Below are 26,342 nucleotides of genomic sequence, written 5' to 3'. Positions count from 1 at the left end.
TAGTACTATATATATATGCATCCCTATGAATGATACAACAGTTAGTTGCATTTTATTATTTGCATTTTGCACTGTTTTTTTCCCTTGCTGTTAAAACAGGTCATACTTACAGCCCATTTCTTGAGGCTGAGAACCACTGGTTAAGAATATATCTGTGCATTAGATATAATTTCTCAGAGTGAGTGCAAATGCTTCATTCTGTCTGATTTGGCCCATTTAGTCAATGTTCCCACTTCACAAGGGCTAAACGACAGAACCAAGCTAGTAATCTACATTATTCTGTGCTGTAGTGGAAACTGAAATTATCAGTTATATATAACACACCACAACAGATTGTTGGCCATGTGAAAATCATGAGTATCCAATCACACAGGGACTATAAATCATTGATACGAGTCAATCTTGCACTCGCTTTTGCAACCACGTCTGGCAAAAACACACAGTGGACTTCAAGCTTCAGTTCAAGCAAAACGGTGATGGGTGAAATTCAAAAAGCCATAATACTGTAGATGCTTAGATTGCGCAAGTTATACAAGCAGAAAATGGTGATGAAATGCTGCTTTGAATTTGTACATTGCCAGGCTAAATAACTCAAACCCTGTGACACAGAGATGACTGAAATGGATTTGATCTTCAGTGTTTGCTTTAATAATACGTTAACACTCACATAAATGCGGAAATTGCACAAACATAAACAGCTGTCTAATTAAATATCTATGAAGGAAAGTTGCTGATATCGCATTAATGATAATCACGGCACAATTCAACCACAACCTATATGTTGCTAGACTCTTCACACAAGTCACAGATTTAGTTACGAGGCTTTAATTTGTGCGCGCCGTTAGGACAGCGGTCTGTCGCCGAGCCTGAACAAGGAGGAGAAACAAACAATGAACAACCATAATCTGGAGCTTGAATTGCAGGTCACCGGGGGGCTGCTTGCGCTGCCTCCCAGTAAGTGTTGTGATGTCAGCTCCTTTACACACTCGCCATCCATCTTACTGAAGCAATGGAGTCCACTGCGAAAAAAGAGAGAGGGAGAGAAAAACAATGGCTGAACGTATGTTTAGGGAAATAAATGAAATCTGAGGGTAAAGTACTCCTCCCCAGATGCGAAATTTTTGACACAGAAATGGGAAACAAATGACGTAGGGGCCCCGCTAGGCCACAGCAAGACAGCTGGGGGAACAAATGTCCTCTGATCTAAATGCCCTCTGGTTTTAAGCGTCTAACCTACGAACATTACGCCGGGGCTGGCTAGCTGCGGGAGAAAGGCTAACGCAAGCCATTATGCTCCTCTGCTCTTTACCTCTGCAAAAGAGACAAGAGAGAGAAGACAATGGAGCTCATCTTCTGCTTTCCACACAGCACCTGAAGCAGAGCATGTCTTATTCCTCGCCCGAGGCCTTCCACCCCGTACAGGCTCGGATCACACCAAACAGTTCATCTTTAAAGCACGTCGCATGGAGACTCCGCAGTCATACTGATACCCAGGCTAAAGGTGCGAGGCTCTAGCACGCCTTTCTATCCCAGCATGCTAAGCTCAGGAAGATACAAGCTCTTAGATGAATACCCAGCAGCCACCTACGTTATAAATAATGTCTGAGACCCATATAAATACATTGTTAGCCACATCTGAAAAACAGAAAAACAGGGGTTTTATGAAACATACTGACAAGATAATGTATTTTCTTATCTTTTTCCTAGCATTTTCTGAACCCTGAATATTAAACCACTATTTAATGTGTCTATTTTAATTTATTCAACCTGAAATAAGACTCCATTTAAACTCCATTCAAATTTGATTTGTAGATAATTCCAGATTTATTTGTGCTATTTTTTGGTAAACTATATAATTTAATAAAATGTAGAAAATAATTAATAAAATGTCTGGCATTCCAAATATAACCTATATGACCTCATTGTAAAATTTGCATTTTGAATTCTGATTGGTCTTCATACTCACATCTACTTGTATTTGCATATCAAATTGTGATTAGTCTTTTCTTTCTTATCTGCCTTTAGACTGTAAAGACGGTGTTGCATTGTGTGATGATTCTTGCCTGACAGGAAGTAAAAACAAGCTCAAACTTTAACACTCTCCTTTTCCTGCCATACAAACACTGGTATTTAGTTCAGGAAATGCAGTCTAGTTATGAATAAACATCTTGAACTGAATAATACAGTGACTTGCATTGATTCTAAAGGTAGTTAGAGGCAGTGCAGGAATTTTCTTTTTGTTCTATCATTTCAAACCTCTTTGATTCTTCCTCTACCTCTTGAATCATTTCCTATCAGTTCTGTCTCTGGCCTCCCAGTCTTCAAAACAGTCTCCTCTCCCACCACCATCATAAATTAAAGACCGGCACTGGTCTTCACAGCAGCTGATGTAATTAAGCATGTCGTCTTCACACTTCTCCTACAAGGCTTCTCTTTGTTCTCCAACAGAGCATCTAAGCTTCCCTTTTAGTCATGAGCCATCTAAATGGGAGTGAATCTTATCCTTCATAAATGCTGTGACAAGCTCACCATATTTTAACCATGTAAGATATGATAATATGAACCCTCTGTCAAAGGAGCATCATGGGAAGCGGTTGTACTGAGTTTCATTTAGGATTTTTAGATTTTAGATCTCTTCTAGCCATTTCTAGTGTATAATACTTCGCATAAATCAAATAAAAAAGTCACACAGTTCATCATACAAACATAATATCACTTCAAGAAAGATTTTCAAGAATAAAGAAAGAAATGTGTTGTGTTAGCAATGCTCTCACAAAGGAAAAACCTAAATATGATCTCAGTTCTGGAGGAAATATAGCTTTTTTTGGCAAGGACCCTATGACTAAACATTTTATGTTTACCCATAAAATATACAAATATACATAATATTAATAATAATAATTCTAAATGACACAAAAGTGTGTAAATGCAATATATATATATAAGAAAAATTGTGCAAATGTCAAAAGTAAAAACTTTATGTTTAATAAAAAATAAATATATATTTTTATTTAAAATGTACACATTAAAAAATGAACATCAACTGGTCCACTGATACATGTACATGTATATGTACACAGCACCACAAACACCACAAAAAACTACATATATTTTAAAATAAACCGATTTTTTAATATTTATAAAACGTATTCGTGATATGCTGTTCTGTCTGGTTTGCTGCACTGCATTCTGAAAGTCATTGTCTTGTTAAAGGCTGGTCCTAAAGCACTTCTAATTTCCACGGTCTACCTATGCCTCCTATTGGCCTGTTTCATTCAGTCACCCTACACTGCATGCTGAGCTCAATCTAAGAGAGCAGAAAGACAGCGAGAAATAGAGGTGGGTGGGTGAAGGGGGGGCAAGAGAAGGGAGATGAGGTTAAGAGAGAAAGAGAGAAAGAATGATATCTTATGAATGTTGACCACTGTCTCCTTACATAAATCTGCACATTAAGTACAATAAATGAGGCTTTTGCCGCTGAGACCTGGAGAATGGAGTCTGATTCAGTAATGTCATTTAAAAGCATTCACATCAGAGGAGATGGCGGACCCAGATTAAGGAGCCCCAGTTATCATCAAGCTCGGTGCGTCTCACACAGTCCAGTGAATGATAGCTCCCAAACACAGCAAAACATGATGAGACAAGCCACACTTAGGTTTTAAATTACCCTCACATCAGCGTTTGTCTTCTTAAAACTGAATTTCTACATGTCTTGTGATTAAAAGAAACAAAAAAGTGACTCAATATGGTTTACTATTATTAAATATATATAGGTACACAAATATATGAGTAAACAGAAAAATAATAGTGTTAACAGTACAAGGTGAGGAAATGACTTTAAATTTAAACAAATACTAATAAACCCTACAATTTAATCATAATCCTAAAATCTTGATATTAAACTCTGTTACTTCGACTGAACTGTTTCATACTGGCGAGACAGTGTCTTGCAAATCCATTTATATTGTGAAGTCTGTCTGTTTATTTCATAACTTTGAGCCCACATTAACAAATAAAATAAAATATATAATATTATTTATTCACTTTTTTGCTTCCACAAAATATATATTTTTTTACAAAAAAAAAAAAAAAAAAAAAAAAAATATATATATATATATATACACACACACACACACACAAATGTATTAAAATATTAAAACAGTACATTAAAACAGTTATTTTAAATGTAATAATATTTGTAATATTAATAATATTTAAAAAAAAAAAATATTACAGTTTATACTGTATTTCTGATTAATAAATGCAGACTTAGTGAGCATAAGAGACTTCTTTCAAAAAAAAAAATTAAACAGTAGTGTGTGTGTGTGTGTGTATGTGTGTGTGTGTGTGTGTGTACGCACATGCATGTGTATGTCTGTGTGTGTGTGTGTGTGTGTGTGTGTGTGTTTTACACCTGAAATTTATGTATTAGCTTCATAACAAATCATGATCAGACAAGCCGCATTTTTTAAATATACAGTTTTAACTAAAAACTAAAAAAAAGTGAGGCAGTACATCTCTTGAGAATTTTTTTTTAATTTAATCTTAATACCTTAAGGTTCTGATAATTTCCATATGATGAGAGGAACCATACTTCACAATACAAATGGATTTACAAGACACTGCATTTCAGCTTTTATTTCATATCTTTTGCAACACAAAACACACACATATTCCATCTGGAACTTTTGGATTAAACAAAAGCACGAGACTATCCTGAGCTTCATAGATGACCAGTGAGGACACTACATTAGTGTGTGAAGTCACCAAACGCATATGCATTCAGCATTAGAGCCGAAACACCGTGCATTAGTATAGTAATAAATATTGATGCATGCTAAGAATGACAGCATAAATGTGTGGAATCAGAGGGATTAGAATGTTTGAAGAAATGAAGCATGTAATGATGCTAGATTCACCTCCATTATTTTCAGCCTGCCACAATTCCTCCATTACTTCACTTAAGAGGCCACATCAAAGATGCAGCTGACGCCTTTGAAGCATGTATCGGAAACTGAACTCTCAATGGCCCCATTTTACAAAGCTTGACTCCGGGATCCCACTAAGTTCCAAGAAGCATATGACCCTCCCATTAGGCGGAACACAAAAAAAGGGTCAGGCACCATTTTGCATTTACAATACAAGAAACTTTTTTGAAATTCCCCCACAAACCCCCACACATTTCCATTGGTAATGAGTAAAGCGTTTGTGACTCTTTTGCAGGGGTGATAATTAATGTCCCCCTCTTTTCAAAGGCGGTTCATTTTAAATACTCATCTCTGCTAAATCCCTCTTTCTGCACTGAACTGCTGCTTTTTTTAAAGAGTAATCCCGCTATTGTTGAACCTGAACAGAAGGTGAGAGCCAACGAAGCACTGAAGTGGCAAGAGACAAAAAAAAAATTGGGGAATCTGAGTCATCAGAAATCAAGACAGTGATCTATGTGACCGATTCGATACCCTCTTGACACTCGGTCGCAGTGGCTCTCCACTCGCCATCTCAACCTCAGACTGCATGCAGCGTGTGCCATCCAAACCAAACTCAAACTTCGAGGTTGATAAGCTAAAGTGTATTGGATTTGGTAAGAGTTAGTCGATTGTTTCTGGCCCCTGGGTGGTGGTTTATGGTAATGTTAGTATCAATACAAACAAAGGCCATACAGCTGTACAAAGCACATCAAGGAAATGAAAGACAAGGCTGCTTCTGTCAGTGCAGTGTACAATAAAAGAGGGATTTAAAGGCAGGCAGACCGATCACTGGGGAGCAACAAAATGAATGAACTGTAGAAATGCTCAGAGTTGATCCTTTTCACTAGCGGTTTAGGGACTAGCTAATGGTCGAGACTGCGCTCGGGACGGAAAATATATAACCCAGACACGTTCGGGCATCACAAAGGTCAGGAAAGGGTGAAACCGAGGAGACAGGATGATAGGGATCCTGTCATAAAACACCGTTATTGAGAGAATAAGTGATGAATTTCTGTAAGCCATTAGATAAAACATTTCTGATTAGGAAGCCGTCGTCAGCCATCAGGTGAGAAATTTATATAGGGGTCAAATCTGAAGTGCAATCAATACGCTGTTTGAATTATTTAATGACAATTAAATGAAGGACGGGGTGCTTCAAGGTGAGAACAACCATTCATTTATGAAAGATATGTTGCAAATTAAAAAAAAAGAAGTATAAATAGATCACACATTTATTGGATGAAGTCCAAGTGATCGATTACATTTACATTTGTTTTTGGTGTTTTTAGTTTTACCATAAAAATCAAATAAAAACAAAAACAAAATCACTTTAAAAGTCTAGCATCATCCTGTACATCAATTATGAAATGGAAAATAAACATCCTTGTGTTGACATTACAGTATTAAATTCTTAAGACCAGTCTGGTGAAGAAACACAAAGAGATTGGAGCACTTGATCCATATGAAGGGTTTATGACAAATCTCTATTATCCACATAAACCCTTTCTTTTTTCCATTTCAAAATGTCCTCATTATTAAAATCTGGCAAAATAAAAAAAATAGTATTTATGCTGATGGCTTAAACTGCATTGAAATCAAGATACTTACAATAACTAAGAGCTTAAAAACCTTCAAGTGCTTCATAAAGGCTCTTTACAATTGCAAAGTTTTTGCTGTTTTACTGTATTATTATTATTCTACTTCCCTATATTACTTAAAAATGCTCATCTTGTTTCATTTCATCTCTCTCTTTCTCATTTCTCCTCTTTCTATAGGTCCATTTCTCAAATTACACACAAATTACACTTAAAAGCAATAAAAAGGTCATCTAAAATATCTGCTTTTAAGATTGAATCATGAATTTCAAGGACCTATGAACGCAAGCTGCCATTATGGTCCACTTCCCAGCTTATTTCCCCGATATACATCTCCTGACCTGTATTCAAAATTCATAGTTCCACAAGTGACATGAGCATGTCTCGGACATCTGAGAAGTAAAAGCTTATTCCTGACCCGGTCTCCATGGCAACCCAGTGCTGACTAGTAGCTGGCAGGTTTTGACACTGATGAGAAATGTTGTAAGTCTGGCTGTCTTTGTTGAGAATTATATGTTTACATGTAAACAAAAGCATAACTAAATCATTTAGAGATACAAATTAATAAGAGGTTTTTAAAAAAAAATCAGGTTGTGCTATAACGTATAAAATATATATATTATATTACTGTGACAAACATTTGAAGTAAATACCATGTCATAAAATATTGTAAAAATCCATTGTGAGTGCAATTTGTTGTCTCCAATTACAAAAAAATTATAAAATCTCAATTAATATATTGATATCAATATATTAGAAAAAATAGATGACATATTTGATGATGATATATTTGGGGAAGAAAAAAAAAAATCAATGACTTTAGCTTGCTTTTTATACAGGCCATCATACTGCAATTCATAATTATTTACCAACCTAGAGTCCTAGAATTAGCATTTTGATTGATACTGACCCTGTTCAGGTTCAGGTCAATATCACTTCCATTTCTAAATCAATTCAGGAGATGCACTGAAAATGAATTGACTGCTGAATTCCCCTTTGGTTTCCGTATAAATGTCCAAAAAATATAAATAAATATATATCTGAGTTCACCTCTTGAATCTAATTTACCTGCTTTCTGAATTTAGCATACTTGAAGCTCTGACTGACTCCTATATGAGATAAATAGACAGATACACAAGTTCTATAAATCATATTAGGATAATATATGTAATAATATGTAATCCTCTTAGCAGTATCACAAACTTAAAAAATAAAACTAGACATTTTGCTAAACACATAATTTGAACTGAAATTCATTAAAACATCAATGGTCATCTTGGGGGGAAAAATGGATGCAAGAGACAATAAATTGTAAGAACAATCCCTCTCCTGCCTCTTCATAATGCACACGAATTGCCAAAGCTGACCACTGGTACTTGTAAAAGCAATCTGGCAACCCTCTTTCATTTCTCCATCTCGCCCCACAATCCTCCAGCAGTATTAGCGATACTGGGAAAGGTCACATGATAAATGACTGACAAACAAATCAAACTATATTAGCGTGTAGCTTTGTTATCAGCCGTCGGCAGAGATAACAGAAAAATGAAGCTTCTCCCGAATAATTCGGTTGTGTTTTTTGCCTGCTCTGCAGTCTAAATCAGAGGGAGGGATAGAACGAAGGAGAGTAGGGAGAAGAAGAAAAAAAAACAAGAATCTGGCGGTGGCTGTTTGTCTCAGCGCCTGACAGTGGGAGAGCAATAATACGCATTAATGATGGTGCGTGTGCAAGTCTATGCAGCCAGGAGCAGTCAGTCACATTGGCTCCCAGGAGGTGGCAGTGAGCTGGGGTACACTTACACACATATACACCTCCCCAAGGCCCCCAAGGTGAGGGTGACCACTGGCCCCCCGTCCCCTGTCTATCCTTTCAGTCAAATCAGGGTTTTCCAAAAGACTCCGACGGTTTAAGAATGGCAGAGGCGTGTGGAGATGTGGGAAGAAATTTGGAAATGGCAGTTCAGAAACAATCAAGGCGAATTTCAAACGGATTAGCCTGGGAGGTTCTGGGCACGAGGTAGATGCTATCTCAACTTTCCAACTGAAAGTCATCACACAGCCAGGAAAAATCAATCACGTCTCCTCCAGGATGAGAAAAGTAATATGAAAAACAAGTGCAATGGCTGCCATCTGCGCAACACAAAACTGTTCTGCTCCAAAATGAATTGCCATAGATATTTCCTTCCCCTGCTTCCTGCTTTTTATTTGTGTTCCCCGTCAGCCTGTTTTCATTTCTCAGTTGTACTTTTTGTAGTTGTGTACGAGAAAAAAAACTGTTCAGCCAAGAAAATTTGGTAGCTATAGTTAGCACACTATTATTACACAAGCTAATCATTTCTTACAGACAACAAAGGAAAACCAAAGACAGACAAGTTCAACTGGGTGGATAAACTTTAAATAGCAAAATGAAGTTTTTTTTTCATTGTATACCATTTATATTTATGCAAATGTAGCAAAAGTGTCAGTAAAGTATGGAAGCTTGTTTCTGCCATGAAATAAAAAATTAAAAGGTAATTGCTACTTTTTCTCTCACAATTCTTTTTTCTCAAAATTGTGAGATATAAACTTACAATTGCATGATATAGTCAGAATTGCGAGTTATAAAGTCAGAATTGTGAGATATAAGCTCGCAATTGCGTGTTATAATGTCCAATTGTGAGAGAAAGTCAGAATTTGAGTTATAAAGAAAAAACATCAATCTTTTCTCTCACAATTGGACATTATAACACGCAATTGCGAGTTTATCTCTCACAATTCTGACTTTATAACTTGCAATTCTGACTTTATATCTCGTAATTCTGATAAAAAAAGTCAAAACTGCGAGTTTATATCTCGCAATTCTGACTTTATAACACGCAATTCTACTTTATAACATGCAATTGCGAGTTTATCTCTCACAATTCTGACTTTATAACTTGCAATTCTGACTTTATAAGACGCAATTGCAAATTTATATCACAATTGCGAGTTTATATCACAATTGCGAGTTATAAAGTCAGAATAGCGAGTTTATATCTTGCAATTCTGATGAAAAAAAGACAGAATTGTGAGATATAAAGTCAGAATTCTGACTATAACACCCAATTCTGACTTGATAACTCGCAATTGCGAGTTTAAATCTCGCAATTCTAAGAAAAAGTCAGAATTGTGAGATAAAAAGGTCGCAATTACCTTTTTTATTTTTTTTATTTAGTGGCAGAAACTTGCTTCATAAGTGAAGATGTTAAAAAAAAAAAAAAAAAAGAGTTCCATTTCAAATAAATGCTATTCTTTTGAACATTCATGGTTTCCACAAAAATATGAAGCAGCACAACTGTTTTCAACATTGATAATAATAAGAAATGTTTCTTGAGCAACAAATAAGCATTAGAATGATCATGGATCAAGGATCATGTGACACTGAAGACTGGAGTAATGATGCTGAAAATTCAGCTTTGCCATCACAGAAATAAATTACAGTTTAAAATATATTAAAATAGAAAACAGTTATTTTAAATTGTAATAATATTTCACAATGTTACTGTTTTTACTGCATTTTGATCAAATAAATGCAGCTTTGGTGAGCATTAGAAATCTTACCGACCCCAAACATTTGAACGGTAGTGTACTTCCAGTACAATACAGATATTCTTTCACATCATCGCATCATTGCAGCTGATTCTAAACAATGTTTCTTGCACCGAAATGACCTGGTAGCAACTTTTTCATGTGCTTCCTTTCCATCCTAAACCTGACAGCCTCTTTAAACATGGATTTCAGTGTTAGCGGGCCGGTTTGGGCGCTTTGGGTTATCCACTCCAACTCATGAACATGACCCGAGTGGGAGAGGAAGAGATTATGGCAGAATGAGCGAGGGAGAGGGCACTCGGGGCCCGAGCTCCCTCACATGAAGCTTTCATTACATGAAGGGCGATCCGCAGAGAAACCTGATTTACCATGGGACTGTGTTCCTGCACCAGAAAGCCAGTGCTCCTGTCAACCTCCATACCGGTATCTCATACTGTAGATGGATGGAGAAAGAAAAACAGAACCTAACAGCCCTTGTCAGAGCCAAATACTGTCTTAAGTCCATGTACGGATTTGAAATAATTGCAGTTGTCATTAATGCCAGAAATCAGGCAGTGGCCTGCACTGGTGGAGCCTCGGCAGATGCTAACGAATCATGTGAAGCCATGCATACTTGACATTTATTACATAAAACAATAAGCAGCAAAAACCCCTTGCTGCATAATTGCACCATTTAGACACAATCGGGATCAGATGAAATGAAAGAGACCTGCAGGAAAAAAGGAATTAGTTGCCATCTGCTTTCCTGGAGGGCCTGCCACCACCCCGGAGAGACATCACATATAATGTGAGACTTTAGGAGCTCGGCTTTAACTGGGGAATGACACTAATTCTGGCCAATGTTTATCTCCCCTCACTGAGCAGGACTCATAAAGATTTCATGTTACTCAAATGAGCCCTACAGTTCTCGCTCTGATCGTGCTACAGATAGATGTGCTATAGACGCAGCAGGCATTACAGATTAATCTTACCGCATATGTTTTATAGAAATGTATTAAGACTATGTGTCTTCATTTCAGACTTATGGAAAGCTTAGCTTAACACCACTGTGATATTTCAACTTAATTTAAATATTTATTAGACTAAAGTTTTAGTATCAACAATTCACATAAATCATATAATGGGTGAATCTCAATTAGGGGAACTTTACGGTCCACTAACTAACTAAATAAAAACAATGACAATAATAATAATTTATAAAATATAAATAAAAATGTACAGTCAATTCATAATATAATTTTATTATTAATTTTTATTATTATTATTACTAAAGATTAACTTTTTCTCCCAAAACTGAAAAATGTAATTAATATGTCACATGTCATTACATCACAGAAAAAAATATTACAAATCCTCATCTTCACACACGCTGCACTAAAATCAAGAAGGTTGATCAAGGCCATGATCAGATCCTTATTCCAGGCCATAAATAATAAATGTTTTAACTTCTGAAACATTTTTAGATGTGGTTTCATTTTATAAAATAGTAAAACATATACTATTACGGTTGTTTGTTATCCAGCGGCATAATTTGTATATATAAATAGATTAAACAGGTTAAACAGATCAGGCAACTCTTTTATATGTATATATTTTTTACTAAAGAGAAACCAAATACTAATTCTAACATGCTTCTTTTGTATTTTGCTTGAATAACATACATGCTATACTTAAAGAAAAGGTCTGATATATTTTTAGTGCCAGCCAAGAGCAGCAAAAGCATATATAAGGCATTATTTTGGTGCGCTCCTGGCTACAGAGAATTAGAAAATATCAGACTGTCATTGTGATTTGATACTAGGATGAAAAATGTCAAAAGTGGAGATGACAAATCAGCCCAGTGAGGAGAAGTGGCTCTCAGACAGGGGATGTCATTTGTCATGATTGCCATTTGACTGCACTCCCAGTCCCCCTCCTCCACCAGCTTTTCTGCCTACAGATGAATGATACATTGATAGCCATTAATTCTAAATTATCCAAATTTGCCTAACTGCATCTAGCATGTGCGTGGAAATCAAATTTATCAGTGCTTTCCTTTTGCTTTCTCCATCTTTTTTCCCCTCTTCTTTGCCTTCCACGAAGCCTAAACCTTTCTGTGGACAGACGGGGAATTAGATTTGCACTCTGCACAATACACACAGCCAGACCATCAAACCCTAAGCTTGGTGACATTTCCGAATGTTCATCTCCCCTCATTTCAATCGTCCATTTGGAATGAATAAAACGGCCAGGCGACTTGAAAGAATGGCAGCCCCCTGAGCTTCGCTGCATCTATGGCTCATATCTCCACCTCCTCCTCCCCTTCGCATCCCCGCCCCCCCTACGCCCCCACCCCGAGCCCAACCTTTAGGAAGCCGAGGGGCTTTGTTGGAGGGGGACACAGCTGAGCCTGCCTCACATCCAGAGCCCCCTGCATAATACTGGAGGTAATTAAGCCACAGCTTCAAGGTTGCATGGACACAAGACAATTCAGCCTAATGAAGTATCGATCGGCTGCAGCAGAAGTAAAACAAGTTGACATTCATTTAGAGGTACTAGTGAGAATATACCACAATGCCACGAATGACGTAAGGCTTCAATGGCGCACGGTTTAATCATATGGAAACAATGTGGTCTAGACTACAATACCTCTTGTTGAGCTACTTTGTCATAAATCAACAATCAGGACCATGTACATTTTGGTACCATCGCAGGGAGTTGGGTTATAAAAGAAAAGAATTAATAATCTATTTCAAAGAAACTCAGATTTAACCAAAATGAGAAATGTACAGAAACAATGGCTTTCAATGTCGGTCCTCTTAGGCGTATCAAGACTTAGATTGATATAAATCTTGTTAATGGAACAACGGACGTTCAGATTATATCAGACAGTGCTGTATTAACCAAATTCACAATTATTCCAATTTGAAACATTCTCCAGAACATTTCCTGACAGACCAAATCATGTATGTTTCTCAGAACATGTTATTATTGCTCCAATGAGGCCTGATCGGGGTTTGGTTCCACTAAAAAAAGGTCTTAGGTCTGTCCTGAGAAAACCTCTTATAGCAGAACCCCACCCCCCCACCCCCCAGTGACAACCAGATTTCATCAACAAATCTGACTCATTAAAGTAATTTGATTGACAGATGTTATGATTCACAACATTTGCCCTAGTTCCATGATTGAAAGCTGTAGACCAAGCAGACGACTTCCCCAGGCTAAACTAATGAGTCGATCTCTGAAGACCTTGGACTAGAACATCTTAGAGAAGCTTCAGAATGCAAGATTTTGTCAAGTCCAAAGATTTTGACTAGAATTGGAATAAGTTCGGGTCCATTAAAACAGAGCTTACAACATGATCCACTTCAGTTCTCTATGGTTTCAAACATCTCTCTTTTCAGTTCCTCATTAACTTGGGATACTACTATTTTAAAATGTCTAATTTCCGAATTCAGACCTTTTTAGAACTAATTTTTTGTTTTTGTTGTTGTTACTGCTGAATTTAGTTTGATTAAATTAAAATGAGGGAAAATTAAAACATTGTTTTACAACAGATTTGCACAGCATGCAATACATTTAAATTAGTAAAATAAAGCGCTTAAATCAATTTGTGTTTAAACTTTTTTTTTTTTTATGCAAAACAGTCTAACAGAGACACACTGAAAATTAATGAAAAAATCTAAATCTAAAATTATTCATTGTGTAGTTTAATTCAACACTTAATACTAAAATAAAAAGTCATTTTCTTTATGGCAGAAAAACTATAAGTAGTATTAATGTAGAAATTTAATTTAAAGCAAATCTACTGAAATAATTTGTTTTAGTTTAAAAAAAAAAAAAGGCTTAATTTAATTGTGTGTAAATTTAAGTTAAGAATGTGTACATTTGGGACATTAGTGAATTATAAATTTTACAGTAATTGTGTAGAAAGAAAAGGTCCGACAGTCACCTAAACTATATCACCTGCCAACAAAATGCTGATAAGAAACATAATTCACCACAACTAATCAATTCATTTTATCCGAAATAAACACAGCTCTGCACTTTACATGTAATTCAAACCAAGCACTCAAAACACCCACATTTGCAGCTTATCAGCACAATCAAATGCAAACATCCGGGAGAGAGCAGAGTTTTTTTCCTTAAGTAATTGTCAGTCTTTTAATGGAGTCCACAAATGTCAGTTGCCAATATGTTTTAGCATTAAATGCAGTAGGAAGGATCCAGAAAGGTGGGTTATTCTGCAGAACACAATGCATTGTTAAACAGCTTCAATTATGCCAAATAGCCAGGTTTAGATGCATATTTGCATTGTGTAATATCTACAATCAATGCAGACATGAAAGTCAATTTGACTCGGCCTCATAGGGTGAAACTCACAGTAAGTGAAAAGCACTAGCGCTTTACATAAAAAGTACAGTGAGTTCCATTTGTCAGTGGCACGGTTCAAATATTTTGACATACTTTATGATAATAGCTGCACAAACCGGCTAACAAATCACCAATCATGTGCAAACATAAAAAAGGGAAAAATGCACCAGCTGGATGTTTTATTTTAATGTTGTGCTTTAAATTCGTTCCACTGCCAAAAAGATCACACTGATGCATTACTGTATCGTTGTCAGAAAATGACAGTCAAGTGCCAAGGTGCGTTAACATTAGCGCGAGGCCTTAAAGACATTTACACAAAACACGATACAAAACATTCCACCCACAGTAGCAGAATACTGTATATAAAAGTCCAGGTAGCATTTGGAGTGAAGGTGAGAGATGCTCGAAGTGCAGGTCAGGTGACATGATAAACAGAGAACTGAACATGTACTCACATCTCTAACTCTCTTTTACTGTCTCTAGGCACTCATTGCTCATGGCATAGACTGCAAAGATTATATAACATAACAACATAACTACACACCACATTAAGGATTCAGGTAGAAACCCCTAAAGGCAAAAGCTCTCTCTAAAAAGATTTTTTATACACATTTATGTGGATATGAATTTAAAATTTGCAAACACACTTTGAGCTAAAAGGGAAAAAGAGCAGAGTAAAAATAAAACATTGCTCATTCAGTTGAACAGACTAATTAATAAGTGAATTATAAACCATTTAAGCACATTTGATATCACTCTGTATTCAAAAAAAACTTTTCTTTTGACACTTTTTGAGAGCTTATAGCGATCATAAATCACATAAATTATAAATCAGAGATTGTTTTGACACACATGGAGAAAAAAAGAAACCGCTGTCCAGTTTATGAAAGGAGTCAACATAAATAAAAAATGTTCTCATGGGCAATCATAAATATGGAGAAGTGAGGTGTGAAAATGAATATCTAGTCACCGCAAAAAAGAAATGGAAAAAAAAAAAAAAAATAGGGCGCATTGTGCAGGGCAGCTCTCTGCTTGTCTTACTGTGAGTTGTTTGGTATCTTTTCTTACCTGTCACAGACGCAGATGAGTCAGGCCAGGTCCTTAGAGGATTCTGCCGGTGCTGAAGACGTGCGGGCCATCCAGAGAAACCACACTGTGTACACTTCACTGAAATACATATACATCAGATAATATTTGTGTCAAAACATTCACGAGTTTAACTTTTGTCACAGCACGTAAAATGCACAATGATTGCCGTATAAATTTACATGGATTGTGTACAGCTACTCAATACTATGATCATGCGTATGTCTTCTACAGACAAAAGGTTGTACTCACCATGGGCCAAGTCTTACTTTAAGTACACTATAAACCCTAATGCTCAAAATACTTCATTGGTTTGAGTAGGACCAACTTTAATTAAACAAATTAGTTCTGTTAAATTAACTGTTATGAGTGTTTAGAACTTTCTTTTTCTTTTGAGTTCACAGAACTTACATATTTCAAGTTAACTGAACTGTTTCATCGTTTTGAGTTGTATGAACTAATTTATTTTAAATTTAGACTAACTTAAGTTTAGCTGGAACTATACCATGCTATCGTTAACATGTTAGCAAATTAGCAAGTTGGCATTTTCTGAATTAGTTTGTTATAGGTTATGTTGAGATAACCTGATCATTTTAAGTTAAATGTATAAATTAGTGTACTCAAATATTTCAAGTTAAGAACAATAAAAATGTACGAGTACAAAATAAAAATCTTACTTAAACTTTGAGTTTTTTTAACTTAAAAAAATTCTCATTTAACCATTTTGAGTTCTGATTAGGGTTATTAGGGTTTACAGTGATAACTCATTTGATTTGCAAGAACTCAAAATAAAAAAGTTAATTAACTAAATCTTTTATGTTAATTGCTATGAAAATGTATGAATCAGCTAACTTAGTACTTCAAGTTAAGAGCAATTAACATGCATGAGTACTACAAACTAAAATCTTGATAGTTCTGCTTACTTAAAATTGGGAACATAAATCAAAAAAAATTGATGTAACTGATTACCTCATTTTTTTTGAGTTAGCCCAACTTATTCAGGTTTACAGTGTACACTTTCATACACTCTAAAAAAAATTCATAAAAATATGGCACAATGTACTGTATTAATTAAACAGAATTTTCCATATTTATTTTTTACAAGTGTTGTACCAGTATTTCAAATTTTGTACTTCATAGTGTTTTAGGGTTAACGGAAATTACTGGATAATGTCCAGGTAATGAGCTACCAGTACTTTTTCCGTTATTTTACAGATAAATTTTTTACAGTGTAGTTCTATTGCTTTTGTATTTAAATATATGCAACTAATATTGATATTCATTTCACAACCTCTGGTCAGGAAAACATATTACACAAAGAGTTAAAAGTTTCTTTTTAGCTGTACTTTGCTAGACTGCAATGTCAATTTATGTCATATGAAAAAGTAGGCCAGGAACTATCAATCTAATCCTCATCACTACCCAATCTGCTGTATATGAATAGTGCATGATTAATTCTTCAGTATTAATCATGTACTTTGTTCATATAAAACAAAGCTTAAGCTCTATTTGCTAAGATATTTGACCTTGTGAAAGAGTTAAGACATTACAGCTTGGATTTAAAATGCATCTAAAGATTAAAACTGGTGGTTGACTATTAGAGAGGATTATAGATGAAGGAAAATTATTTTTCATTTTGATGCAAAACTGATTTTGAAGTAAAAAAATAAAAATAAAATAAGGAGCAGGTGGTACATTATTTTGATAGCAAATAAGGTTACACAGAAGATGTGTGATATCTATATACAATTTTGCCCCCACCCTTCAATCAGGGAAGTAAAATTAAAGTAATACCTTGCACAAGCAACAAGATTTGTTGTGAATATATGCTTCATTGCTTCGGGCTATGTGCTACTTCAGAAATCAGCACGGCTTTGATCTTTACTCACTGAAATGAAAAAAATCCTTTATGACTATCAAGTAAGTCTTACTTCTTTTTTTCTTACAGCGAATCTTGTTTACCAGTAAAGGAGTGTGTGTTTACAGGTGAATGGGAATTACTCTGGAGACACCAAGAAGTTTCGGCTCAGCCAAAAAATGCATATTTTCGCCATTCAAGTGCTTTGAAATGCAACCAAGGTCACTGTCAAAGACATCCATTTTAGCATTCACACTACCTGAACCATGTCAGGCTTTTTTCTCTTTTGAAATCAAAGGTGCACTAGGTACAAGACTACTTGCAACTCTTAATCTCACAAATACAGTTCTCTCAATAATTCAAAGGGTGGGCAATGACTTTTGCCAATAACAGGACACTAAAATATAACAAAAACACACTTCCTATTTCTATCATTTGACTAACTGCCTTGCATGATCAATTCATGTATATCAAAACTACTAACAAAATTCACTCTTAAAGAACCTTTTAAGTTACTATGTCGCCACTAGAGATGTGCAAGAATAGCTGTCTATACAATACTGCTGCTGCTAATCGACATTGAAAATACAAGTGAAAATACTTTACACATTAATGTAAATAGAATTCCCTTAAATACTGTATAGTTACTTGTACACGTCAGGCTTTTCTTGCAATTTTGTAAAAAATGCAAAAAATTATTTTCATGATTTGTTATCACAACATTTTTTCTTTTGTCAAATCAACTTCAGTAATTAATGTGGTTCTGATAACATAATATTTTGAGTTTCTGTTGATTAAATCAGTTGCCATCATTGTATTAACTCAAATTTTTAATTTCAATGAACTCAAAATTTTAAGGCAACCAGGCAACTTACTTTAATTTAAACCAACAATTCTTTTTTACAGTGTAGAAGCATGCTCAAACATTGCTGACTTATGTTCATTTTTATTTGAGAAATTCTGTTTTTTATATTGAGTTTGTACTTCAGTATCAATAGGCAGTGCAAGACCAATAAATGTCTATATTTTTAAACACTGATTAAGTGAATGCTTAAGTTTATGATGATAATGCACAGCGCATATGACCTTTTTTCAGTGGCATTCAGAATGGGATTTGACTGTTTGATTCATATATTGAGTAGACTATTTAAATCACAAATTAATCACTTATACAGAAAGTTTTGACAGTATTTTGGTGGTTTTGGGGTTTGTTCGATTAGTCGGTTACAAAATTACCCATTTTAAAGTTAATGAAATTAGTCGTGACTCGTGCCGCACATCCTTGGTTGCCAACCATGCCAAAAGTCTGAGATCACACTAAAATCTGGGAATCAAAATAAAATTTGAACCTGGAGAGTTTTAGTATTTTGACAAATTTTAAACAGAGAAACATTATAATGTAAAATGAAAAGAAATATTTAAAAATCACTACTCTATACAAACACCCAGATGTTCTTGCTTCCATTGAAACACAAGATGTTTTTGAATTATACCAAATCATGCTTGAGAACATAATCATCAGGTTTTACACAAGCCTGTGAAGGTAAAGCAGGCACAAAAAGGCACAAAACACTAAGAGATTCTGAAATTATGGTGATAAATAATATAATTTATAACCAAAAAAAAAAATCTGAATTATAAAATTGCTAAACAGAAACAATTTCAGCATTGTTTTCTTAGGCCATAGGAGACCACTAGGTAACTGTTCACTGAGGGCAAAAGGTTTTACAATATTTTTACTCAATTACATTAAAATGATCTCAGAGTTGATTGTGTTTTTGAATCTCTCTTTCACACAACATGGAGGAGGTTAATAGGTCAACAGGTCACATTTCCGGTCTCTGCCAAAAATACTTAGTCAAAGTAAAGTGTTTACTTTGTAAAATGATGGATTTCAATCTTGTGATGACAGTATGAGCAGCTGTAAACATATCTAATTTGAAGCAAAGCACTAGAATGCGTTTTTATGTGGAGGTCCTGAGATCTATTTACTTGATTAAATCTGAGCTCCTAATCCTTCATGAAAGACAATGTTGGTCATGTTTTTGGCATCTGTTGAACTCCACTACTGTTGTTTATTTTATCCACTCGAACAATCTATTACTCTTGCTAGCCAAGAATGCCATTAATTTATTATGGATCATTTTTGATATAATATAATATAATATAATATAATATAATATAATATAATAATAAAAAGTAAAAAAAAAAAAAAAAAAACATACAACTTGATTAATTTCTGTTTGGAAAAGCTTTTTGATTTTTAAAATTGTTGTTGTTAATAAAAATTAAAAAAAATAAATAAACAAGTATTTCCATATGCAATTAATTTGTTATTAATTGTTTGTGATATTTAGTAATATACAAAAAAAAAAATGAAATTTAAAAAATAAAACTTGATTAGTTTCTGATTGGAAAAATCTTTTAAAGTTGTAAATAAACAAGTATTTCCATATGACATTAATTTTGAATTGTTTTTAATAATTGTTAATAAAAAATAAAACTAAAAAAAAAGAATTAAAACTGAAAAACATAAAAGTAAAAATAAATAACAGCATAACATTGCAGAGCTTGATTAGTTTCTGATTGGAAAAGCTTGTAAAGCCATTAATTCTCTAAGGTTAAAGTTTTCAGATGTTCTGGTTGCATTTTAATGTCTATGCTTTTAAAAGTGGATGGGCAGATGAGAGTTGTAATCCTCTCTCCTCTGGCCTCAGAGGCCTGTTTTGACTCCGTGCATCAGCAACAAATGTTGACCTTGCTGTTCAAAACTCAAGGCCTTAAAGGTATATGCAAAAAGCAACATGGACACCTCAAAAGAGGACTGGCTTTTGATGTTGAGGGGCCCCGTTTTCAAAGCAAACGGGAGATACCCATAGGCTCAAATTCCATCAAACAGTTTTTCATATATGTAGCTCGTAGGTGTTTATAATTACAAACAAGCGGCATCATGATTAAAACATTGCGAGAGGATCAGAAGCCAGGGAAGACGTAATAAAAACAAGAGGGAAGACAGGTGCGTTTAGATTTTCTTCAGACATCTCACGCAAAATCAGACATACACAAACAAACATTCACCTCATCGAGAGACTAAACAAACACTAAAAGCCAAAACAATTAATTAAAACGACCAAATCCCGAAGTATGAATAGAAAACACAAAAAGCTCAGTTTTAATTGGTTTCCTCCAGATTCGGCACAGGTATCACGTGAGTGACACCTTGACATGGTAATAATGTCAGTCAATTTAAAAGAGTGCCGCTTCAAAGCGAGGAAGGAAACTTGGGAATAGTCCCATCATCGTCTGTCGGCCGGAGATTTTGTTCCGCAGAAGTCACATGCACAGTCAAATGGTCAAGGGCTGTCGTGTAGAGATTAATGAGGAAGCTCTAGGCACTCTGGGAGGTCAGTGCGATGGAAGGAGTGGGGGTGTGAAAAGAGCCCTCCAGGACCCCCCCAAAAAAACATATGAACACACATTAACTCTAAATGAGAGGACTGATTGGTCTTGAATATGCTCAATCTGACATTGAGTAATTAAGAGAAATTATGTGGTAAGGATTGTTTCCATAATGTCTTCGGGGGCTCTGTCACGGCGCTGTAATGAAGCCTGATGTAATCCAAACCGCTTTCAAATGGCCTGTGACAAATAAAGACTGATGTTACGGCATGGCAGTTTGAGTGCATTGTGGACTATGTTGTCTCGATGATGTAATCATAGACTGAGGATGCTTTTAATTACCAGTTAAATATTTAAATTGGCAATTAAGCTAATTAACGTAAACATCATCAGTCACACTTGATGCGCTGAAATGAACTGCAATAACTGTTATCACACACAACAGCACCAAGGCGTTTTTTGCGTGAGGCATAAACTGGGCTATCGAGAAAATAAATAAACCTGACAGAAAAAACCTCTGACCATTTCTATCTTTCTTTTCTTCTACTGTCATGTCCAATATAGCATTACAGAGAGAGACCTTCACTAGTCTCTTTAGTGCTGATCTCTCTTGATCCCGATGTGTGGTCTAAATGAAAACTCAAACAGATCCATTCTCTCAAGTTCCCTCACAGATGTGAGGATCAATACAGGGACATGTGGGTATCGATCAGCGTAAATGGTAGCAACACTCACAAATTTGCCAAAACAAGACCTTTTTTTCCAGAGGTCCGAGGCCACCGCCACGTGTGCTGTAATGTTTTTACGATGTCTATGGATTTTATTGAGGTAGATTACATAGAATTATGTTGTTCAACTTACAACCAGGACTCTCAGAACGGCAAACCTTTCACTGAGCTTATTGGCACAGCTCTGGAGGGCAGCTTTTTTTAGACTGCAGTATTGAGGATGCCAAAGTTGATATGCAATAAACATAAGTGCCATAAAAATACAGATCTGTTGACCTTATGTTCTTTATATTGATAACATCTTAGGTATGAAAAACTCAGATGATTTCAAGCAATTTGCAAAAAAAAACAACAACAACAACAAAAAAAACACATAGGATATAGTATGTGTATAAAATTGGATAAAATATTAGGGATGCTCAATATAATCCTTACCATATCCTTTATCGGCCAAGGTTTTTTAACTTTAAGTCGCCATTAAATATTTAACTGTGCATGCTCATTTCCCTTTTTTTACATTTAAAGGGTTAGTTCACCCAAAAATGAAAATTCTGTCATAAATTACTCATCCTCATGTCGTTCCACATCCGTAAGACTTTTGTTCATCATCGGAACACAAATTAAGATATTTTTGATAAAATCTGATGGCTCACCAAGGCCTCCATTGCCAGCAAGATAATTAACACTTTCAATGCCCAGAAAGCTACTAAAGACATATTTAAAACAGTTCATGTGACTACGGTGGTTCAACCTCAATTTTATGAAGTGACGAGAATTTTTGTGCGCCAAAAAAACTAAATAACGACTTTATCCAACAATATCTAGTGTTGGGCGATTTCAAAACACTGCTTTATGAAGCTTCGAAGCTTTTGTTTCGAATCAGTGGTTCGGAGTGTGTATCAAACTGCCAAAGTCATGTGATTTCAGTAAACGAGGCTTCATTACGTCATAAGTGTTTCGAAATTTCAATGGTTCACCACTGGGGGGCATGACTTTGGCAGTTTGATACACGCTCCGAACCACTGATTCGAAACAAAAGATTCGTAAAGCTTCGATGCTACCTGAGCCATCGGATTTTATCAGAAATATCTTAATTTGTGTTCCGAAGATGAACAAAGGTCTTACGGGTGTGGAACGACAAGGGTGAGTAACAAATGACAGAATATTCATTTTTGGGTGAACTAACCCTTTAAATGACCTTTGCTATCATCTAACACTCACTTGATCTTTAAAAACACTAATAACAACGTTAAATTTAATCTCAAAATTAATATTAATTTTTCATACTGTACATTGTAATATTAGAATTCCTAACATTACTGATTTTAGCTTTAAGTATTTTTTCATTTATTCAAACAAAATATTCCTAGTAAATTTAGAATAAGATAGTCTACACAGCAAGAAAAAAGAAAGGTGGTTGATTATAATGATTAATCAATGCAACTAACCCAGACACAACAGATGCACACAAAAAACATCAATATCACAACAAATAAGTAGTAAAGTACATCTAAATGCAACAACAAACATGATGTTATTTTGATCCCAAGCACGAGCTGCCTGTGATACGAGTGTCAAATCCTAACGTCAATAGGCACGCTGCCACTGTATTAATAAACACACACTTTCATTTACGCCCGTCATACCAATGAGGCTCTTGAGATCAGATGGAAATTGTTCTTGTCTTTCACAAAGTCCATCTTGTTTTCTGTAGGGACAAGCCAAGATGTGCAGTGGAGTGTGTTGAGCTGTTCAGGGGGGGTGGAGGAGATGTCCCCTAGTTTTATAACGGAGGCATGCTAAATCATTTAATTGTTCGCTAAAAGCATAAAGTCTAATTAGCATAGACATAATTGCTGTGGCTTGCGGCATGGGGCAATTGACATCTAGGCAAGATGTTAATTGTCGTAATTGCCATTGTAACATTCCTGAATCCGTGTTATGCAAATGATGTGCAAAAAAAAAAAAAAAAAAAATCACAGCAATTGGTCATTTTAACGCCTGTGTTAATTAGACATATGTTTGTTTAAGAACACATGGCAGCACAACAGTGGCTAATATCAAACAGCCTGACAGATTAACATGGCATCGCGAACGTGCGCTATGGTCTGCAACAGATTAACGCAAAGTGTTTGGTGGATTCAGTATTACTTCATCTCACTAGAGATAAAGCATGCAAAATATTAGATTTAAGCTATACATGGGCAAACTTTTTTTTTTTTTTTTGCCAATTCTGAAAGCTATTTCATTGCCTTTTTAAAATTGATCTTAGCTGTTAATTATTGATATTTTCACATCACCCGACGAACCGAAATGATCCCAGATTGTGTTTATAAGCTGATATATATCATTAGCAGAATGTTTGTGTTGAGTAAGCCCATCGATGGAGAAGCACAGGGGCAACACGCATCCATGCTTTGCATTTTATGCAAGACAAAACAATTGATTTTTGCAAATCATTTTAAATACATCAGCAGTCCTTTTACCTGGTTTTCCCAATAGACCCCTAGTGTTGAGTGGAACCATGGTATGTCTTTAGCAATAATGCAAAATCAATGAGCAGAAACAGAGCTATCATCTCCTTAAACGCAAACTGCTATTTCACTGATTTCTAATTAAATTGACAGTGAGTCCAAACAAACAGGCCTCCTCACTGCACGGATAATACAATACTCTAGGTTTTAAAGACCAAATAATGTGGCTGACTTCAGAGTAACAAAATTATACAATTTCGCTTTCTCGACGCTGAATGAAAACACATCGATCTGTAAACATACTCCTTTGATCGTTCTAAACGCTCAACAAAGCCTAGTGTCTTGAAATAGATATTTGTATGGTAATTCTTCCATTTATCTTTGAGATGCAGTGGGGAGATGAGAAGCCCTCTTCTATTTGCAGTTCCATTAATCTTTTGAAGTCTTAAATGCGTAATCCAATGAAAGACAAAGCTGAAATCCAGAGCCAGTCGTAGCGGATTAAATATTTATAGTGGATGCCTTTCTCCGTTCCTACACCAACAACTTCTACGCTTGTTGCTCTTTGCTATGAAGTGAGCTAAGGCGCTTGTGTGCTCGCTGGCCCATAACGGGGAGGACAGTGCAATCAGAAAAGTACCAGAATCAACATGAAATAGCTAACAATTACTGGCATTTTTCCCCATTTTTACATGGGCAGGAGGAAACGAGAAGTGTATAAATCAAGCCATTCTGGTAGAACACTTGCTCTAGGTGGAGGGAGCAGGAAAGTAACTGTGCTGTTAAATGATTATGTACTCATTCTAGTTCTGTCACTTTGTGTTTACACCACTGTCAACGGCATGCCAATCAAGACCTTTATAAGACCTAATTCACACAGCCAAGACTAGTGCTTTTAGGGAATTTCCACTCTTCTTCACCAGTGAGTATTCAAAATCATGTCTGCTTATCTCTGATAGTCTCTGCTCAATAAGCAAACTCAAGCGCTAAGGTAAAAAAAAATTCATTGTATATTAATTAATACAAATTAGCACAGTCAACTGATTAAAAAGTTTTAGAATGAATTACATTAAGGAATTAAAATAGATGACCAATTTGCATTAGTTTTTAGCATGCACTAATTAGGGATGCATGATATATCGGCCACCATATCAGTATCGGCCGATATATGTTCATTTTTAATGTTATCATTATCGGCCCAATAAGAAAATTTGAACGATATATTAAAGCCGATAAATAATGGATTATTTCCTTCAACTGAGACACTTCAGATGCGCACTGTTCACCATGATGGTTTTGAACTGCTTAAAATGTGATTGAAAATCACTTCAAAAAGGAAAATACAGTTAAGTGCAACATATGCTGCGCAAATCTGACATGAAATTATAATGAAAACATTATAATCGTGTGCTTGGGACATGGCTTTTAATGGTGAAACTTTTGACTTTGTAATCAGGCTCTCAAAAATTATATAAAAATTTTGATTTATCGGCCAATATATCGGTTTTGATATAGATTTATCGGCCAATATATCGGTTATCTAATTAATAAATTAATACGTTAAAAATGAATAATGCATCAAAGAAATAATGATTAAATTAAAAAAATTTAAATAAATGAAATTTTAAAAATTAATTAAATGAAATGAATACAAACCAAAAAAGCTACGTTTTTCAAATACTTCTAAATTTGTGCTTGTTCAAGGTGTATTGTGTCAGTGAAAAATACAAATGGACCAAAAAAAAAGGAGTCTCCTGTGTTGATTTGGGATCTGGCTTTGTTTTCTGGATGCCGGTCCCTGCTCTTATAGACCTGCCATAAGGGATTTAAAAGATTCCCTGAATCTGGCTCTTTTCAACAGTAAATCCTGGTATTATACTCCTCCAGGCTTTGACTGTTTTACAGCAGCATTTAAATAAGTGAGCATAGGGGAAAATATGTCAAAGGTCTGTAACAGATGTCCAGTGGTCTTTCCGTTCTCCCTTTGGCTAATTTAGCACTATATTGAGCCTTCAAGGGAGGATTGATGGTCCTGAAGGTGTCCCCCCCACCCCCATCCTAACATGAGCAAGTCTCAGGAGGGAGCAGCTACAACTTCCAACACTTTATTATTGGACAATTTGGAGTCTTCTTTCAGTTGGGTGACATGGCTTAGGAGATGTCACAGACTGCCCAATCAATACTGGAAGCTTAGCTAGCTGAAGTGTCTACCACCGCAGTGGCAGCAGCTGTGGCCGAACACACTGCTGACCTGTTTACGGGATGGTAATTACTTCGGAAGTGCCCAGCTTTTGGCTCTCACTGACCAGAGCGCATTA

At 35.5% G+C, this 26,342-nt stretch overlaps 1 long non-coding RNA gene across 1 annotated transcript in view; it reads right to left on the bottom strand.

Moving 5' to 3' along the window:
• Positions 1–677: 677 nt before the first annotated feature.
• LOC127506472 (uncharacterized) overlaps positions 678–26,342 on the bottom strand; it is a 44,930-nt gene continuing 19,265 nt past the window's right edge. The window contains exons 2-3 of the long non-coding RNA XR_007928003.1: positions 15,548–15,646; positions 678–1,019 (exon numbers count right to left, since the gene is read on the bottom strand). This is a non-coding gene — a long non-coding RNA (uncharacterized LOC127506472). The remainder of the gene's footprint in view (positions 1,020–15,547; positions 15,647–26,342) is intronic.

This window comes from Ctenopharyngodon idella, chromosome 23, assembly GCF_019924925.1.
Source record: "Ctenopharyngodon idella isolate HZGC_01 chromosome 23, HZGC01, whole genome shotgun sequence".
Taxonomy (NCBI): domain Eukaryota; kingdom Metazoa; phylum Chordata; class Actinopteri; order Cypriniformes; family Xenocyprididae; genus Ctenopharyngodon; species Ctenopharyngodon idella.
Note: the sequence above shows the minus strand (reverse complement) of the source record. Positions and strands in the feature narration are given on the sequence as shown.